The sequence below is a fragment of the Aquila chrysaetos genome, chromosome 11, assembly GCF_900496995.4.
Source record: "Aquila chrysaetos chrysaetos chromosome 11, bAquChr1.4, whole genome shotgun sequence".
Lineage (NCBI taxonomy): Eukaryota > Metazoa > Chordata > Aves > Accipitriformes > Accipitridae > Aquila > Aquila chrysaetos.
The window spans coordinates 20,858,482-20,864,481 of NC_044014.1; positions in this window are offsets into that span (position 1 = coordinate 20,858,482).

Here is a 6,000-nt window from a genome sequence, read left to right on the forward strand (position 1 = left end):
ATTTGCATGGTCGCTACTAACACAGCATGAAAGCAATTCACGTACTCCTAAGGCGGCACATCCACTCTTTACAGAGACGGGAAATGAGACATGGAGCAGCCCAAGTGCTGCGCCAAAGGCCGATGCAGGATCAGCAGAGCAGAGAATACAGAAAATGTTTTCCAAGTTCAATGTGGGTGACCTAATTATTAGACGATCATTCTTCTTCACTGCTGCCTCCAACAAAAATGCTGGTTTTGGAATGGTTAGGTGTTAAGTATTTCACCTTTTTGAATATATATGGTCTTGATTCCCGTATTTCAGGCTTTAAGCCCTAGAAGAACCCCATGCTTTCACTCACAACTGCATCGAACAGGAGCCTCAGCAAAGTCAGTGACATTACACTGGGGCTGAACACTGTGGGCTAATAACAAGCCCAAATGCTTCACAGGCAAACTGGTACAGTGCACAGATTCTGTCTTCTGCATTCAATTAAAAAATGTGTTCACCCCCGTAACCCATGCAGTGCTCACAGGAGGTTAGCAATGTTTCATTTGCATCCCTCACAGCACTGCTGATGGCAGTCTGTCCTGATGCAGACAATCCACAAGGCCTTTACAGATCGGATTCTAGTCAGTGCCATCAGAAATCTTTCTGAGTCAATAGGCAATTAAAATAACTACCTTTAATCATATTCTTCAGTTACTCCACAGTACTGAGGGAGGACTCACAGGGCTGGGACCAGATGCAAACATATTCTGTTGTGATTAAAACTGGCTGAAATGCTTCAATGAATATAAAACACTGGCTATTCTCCCCTTTTGGGAGCAACCCCTGTATGTTTTAAGCTGGATCATATTTAAAGTCATTAGAGCGACACCAGGAAGCAATGGAAACCTGTGGTGAGTGCACAAGGGCTCCTGCAGGGACCCCTTAAAAAGAGCTGCCACCTTGAAATGCATACAAAACATAAAAGAGCTACTTAGAAGAAAACGTTGCTGCGTATTCACAGGATGAGCAGTTCTAACAGCAACTGGCAAAGCAACCGTGAAGGCGGGGCAGGCTGCTTGGTAGATCTGCCCCTCACACTCTGAGTACCTCTGACAGCTCTGAGACCTTACTGTTCCAACCCAGGTCTGTCTTTGGGAGGCTGTTGACATCTTTTTGTCCTGAGGGAGGGCCCCTGACCTCAGGTCTCAAAGGCTACAGGTACCCGGCTGTTTCCTTTGGGATTGTCCTTACTGGAGGCTTCTGCTCCTTCCTGCCAAAGGGATGCAGCACCCAAAGTAGAGCTGGAGAGGCTCTGAGGTACCTCAGGCAGTCCTGGTATGAGAAGCTGACTGGATGCATTTGGTATGGGACTGGGGACAGTGGCAGATTCACAGGGACTTGGCTGGGGATGCCAGGGAAATTGCTTTTTCAGATAAGCAAACTGATGATATAAAGGAGAACTAAATATAAGGGAGAACTCTCTGATGCTGGGAAGGGGGAAAAAGTGATTGCACAGGAAAAGGCAGGATATGTGAACTCACAATCACCTCAAATCACTGCTTTAGCAGAGTCAGGAACAACAGAAAAAGCAGAGTGCTGCCAACAGTCATTATTTAACCTGAAGTTTTGCACTACCTGATACTCTACTTGAGATACTAGGTCTCTAAATCATGTGGCTGTGGCAACCCCCACTTTAATTTAAAATGTACCTTGCTCTTGAGGGTGTAGAGAACAGTTAAAAGTTCTGATCTCTGCTACGTCATAAAGACTCAGAAACTGGGAGATCAATAGTTCTAACTAAGAACCTCCCAAACTTGTAAACTGTCAGGATTATTTTGAGCCTGTTTAGGGATTTTTGAATTCTCAGGTTTACGAACACAAGCTCGGTAAACAACAGGCCCATACCTGCTTGCTACCGGAGAGGCAGTTCCTTCCCTGTGACACACACCAAGTCCAAGAAGTTCCCGGCTTACAAAGGGCAAAAGCCTAGCCCTGCATCTCCTTTCAAAATTACTCCAAGATGTAGTGCAGGAAAAGCCCACTGCATATTGCTGGGAACTCATGTGCAAATGATTTCCACTAGAGACTGGCAGAGGTGGGTTAGAGGTGTAAACTAAAAGTATGCATTGGCATTTAAATGTAAATATCATGTATATCCAACTACTGTGCAATGCCAATAGTAAATGAGTTTGCCCATCTCCATTCCCTTTCCCCCTGCTATATTGAGATTTTTCTTAAACTTACCCAACAAGATCACTGCCTTAGTCCTGCATCCCCTGCATAGAAATGATTCCTACAGTTGGTTTCCTTGAGTACTATCATCCAATGCAGCACATTAATAAATAATTTAGATCTAATTCATAACATTTTCCAAATAATGTTAATGAGTCAATAACTCAAATCTAGTTCCTGTTAAATAGCATAATCTACGCATACAAGAGGGTGCAAATGGAAAACGATTCTCAAGCCCACATGATACCACATCGATAAAACCAATAAACTTTTCATTCAGTTCTACCACCTGCCAGGCTTTTCAAACAAGATGATGAAAGCAGGCAACATTGTACACAGAGTTTAAATATCAAGATCAAATTTTGACGCCCTTGCCCTGTGCTTTTCATGAACTAGACTGAAAGACACTCAGATCAGATACTTAGGAGAGGAAGAGCAAAAGACCTTATTTGGCACCTCAGCACCAGCCTCATCCTCAGTCTGTGCCCAGGTGGAGCAGCCTGCAGCTTGGTGCACCAGCACACATCCCACCCTTGGCTCTTCTCTGCTTATTGTTGGAGCCTGAAGCTTGAGCCACAGCCCAGCACCACGCACTAAAATTCCGCAGTCTCAGTGCATGCGCTGAAGCCTTCTCCTAAAGGAGTGTAGACTTGTAGTGTCTTAGGTACAACGCATTGATGGGCTTAGTGAAGACACACTTTGCATTCAGAGTAGAGCACAGCTACAACTGATTTTAATTTCTCCATTGAGTTTAATGGGAATAAGATGAAGCTGTAACTGGATCTTCTGCGTGAGCCATAAATGCCTTCCCACCGTGACTAAGGAAAAAAACCCCATTCATCTTATGTCCTTGATTATTCAGTAAGTAGAAACCAGTCGCTGGCCTAGCAGCATGTGGTTTTTCAGGCATCCTTTTGGGGAGGTGATGCTATTGATCTGAATCGGGCTGAGGCCTAGATCATGTGGGGGAAATGAGCAAAGGGTGGCTGTGACTGCTGCGTGGCTTGTCTGCAGCAGGAGCAAGGAAACCACACAAGGGTCAGGGTGAAACCAGAAGCAGTACCGAGCCTCAAACCAAGTAACAGCTGCTAGTTCTCTGCTCCCAAGCCTTCCTACTGACTTATTTATTGTCTCCTCCTGTGTAATTTGTCATAATCTCTGACTCGTCAGGCCAATTAATCATGCTTCAGAAAAAATGAGATTTCTCACAAGGAGATTATCTGTCTCTGACAAACAAGGGATAATTCAATTAGCTTCCTTTTCTAAACATTTATTAACTGGTTTTGGTAAATTAGTCCTTTTTGTAATTTAGCTATAATTTAGGAAGATTTAATATGTCATTAGGCACACCGAATTCTGTGTTAATATAACATTATGGCTGAGATTTTAATTGCTCCAGAGTCAGGAACTGTATAGATAAATGGCTTGATTCCCACATAGAAGTGGCTGATAGGAAGTACACAGGGCTCCACAGAAATTCTCCTTAAAATCCCTTCTTCCATGAGTTAAGGACTCTGGATGACAGGAGACTTTCTCTGACTTGGGTAAGAACTCTAAGAATTCAGTAAGAAGTATTTACATATTTATTTGCTGAATTTCTACATACTACAGAAATTTACAGTATGCATGGATTTAACTCTCCTCAGTTCTCAAAGTTCCTGTCTTCCATACTGCAATTTCCTGGGAAAATCTAGTATCTAACAGTAGTACCTGACCGTGGCTGGCCTGTCAGATGAGAACTTCTTCTGTTTCATTCTGGATTATGCCTTTTAGTCCTTTTGGACACTGCCAATTGATACTAATGTAATGGCATTGAAGAAGTCGATGCAACTTCATACTGAGAGTAAAAATCAGCCTCTTTCATGTGGGGGTGAAATCAAGAGAAAATCAAAGCAATTGAGTTGTGTGGATGTTAAAAGGCATAAGAGGAGAAGCAGATCCAGTTTTAAAGCAATGTTAATTACCATAGCAGGGTCATACAGATTTTGCCTAAACTGAAAGTGAAGAGTCAGTTTAAGCAGACTAATCCCTACGCACTGCTGGCTGCAGCCCGACTGTAGCATGGATTCAGAGCATTGTTAATGGTCGCTGGAACAACTGAACTCAGGGTATTTCCTAGTACATGTGGTAGTAACCCGCCCATGGCAGATCCTTTCAGAGTTCATGTTTGACAGCATGGATCCACCATAAAGTACTAGGATTTGGGGAATCTTTCCTTTCAGAAAATTTTGGAGCTCAGGCCAAGACAGCCTCCTCCCACCAGTGTTTGAATAGATTGGCCAGTTTCTATCAGAACTTGACAGAAGGGCAGAAACCTCCAAGACAGTTACATTCCAGTAGCTTTCACGAATACAAGCAGCTAGAAAAAGACCTTATCAGTCTTCTGTGCAGCATGGATCCTAGTGCCTAAGAAGACACAAAACCCCATTTGAAGCTTTTCCCAAGGCTGGGGCATTCTCTAGATCTCTCTTTACAGACTACCTGACACCTAATAATAGCCTTAGCCATATTTAGCTAATGTCAACCAAGTGCATAACACAAATCTGTTGGGAAGCAGACTTCATTAGTTCTGCTGCTCACAAGACGTAAATACTTACACTTGAAATACACAACTCTCAGCAGAAGTAGTAGGAAAATGGCTACAATTTAAGACAAGCCAGTTCAGCTCATCAGACTGGCACAGCCAATACATGCCAACTCTGTGGCAAAACACATTTAAGAAAATAGAAAGGCTTTTATCACAGGCAGCTGCCTTTCTGACTCTCAGCTGGAAGGACTGGTACCCATTTACAACTGAGTTGGCCAAGAAACGCCTCAAAGCAGCAAGATCTGATTCTCTACCTGCCTTGAAAACACTCATCGCTAGCACAACAAGGGACCTTACACCTCAGGCAAAAAGCCAGATGTTGTAACCACTCTGCCATCACACCTTCATTTAGGGAAAGTAAGAACTTTCCTTAATTTTATTTTATGGTTAAGATACTCCAGGACTCATTAGATGTCATGCTGTTCACTAGTTTGAAGCCACAAATTCATATTTGGAATAAATTGTATAAAACTGAGGCTTTTTCATGAGTTATTTCAAGTGGTAATAGGAGGCATGATTCTGCACTCAGCTATACACCAACGAAGACTGTAACTTTATGGAATTACTGCAGGAAAGAGCACTGCAGACAGGAGGAGAGCACAGCCCATGTATTTTTTAATTTAAAATATCCCTATATTTAACTACAACCCCAGACTCAGTAATTATTACCATTAAGGGATTTATTAGGCAAGGATTGCTCTGGGGAAAGCCCAGCTGACCTCAGTGGGAATTTTGCCCAAGTAAGCTTCCCATTGGAGCATGCAATACTATTTGTATGCTCACACTCCTGAGCATTAGCAGAGACCAGACCCATAGCTGAAAACTATTTCATTAGCTCTCAAAGGTGTCATTAGCAACAGAGGTGAAGCTTTAAAAACTATTGGGACAGATTCCCTCTGTCCCTTTTTGGTCTGTGCAGTGTCCATTAACACTCTGCAGGCAGCTGGGAGGAATTCACAGCCCTGGGCTGCAGGGTGCATTAAGCTCTTTTAATTTTCCTCCTCCTCAATGCCATTGTGGGGCATAGAAAAGAGGGGTGGAAAGGTAAATGTCCTGGGGAAAAAGGAGTGTTCACAGCATGTGTGGAGCTGTGCCTTTAAAAAGTTCTGGTACGAGACACGTAGAAGGAAACATTCAGTTCGATGGAGGTTCATGCAGAGCAATGCTGACATATTTGGATATCACATTTACAGTCTGTCAGACTCCCAGAC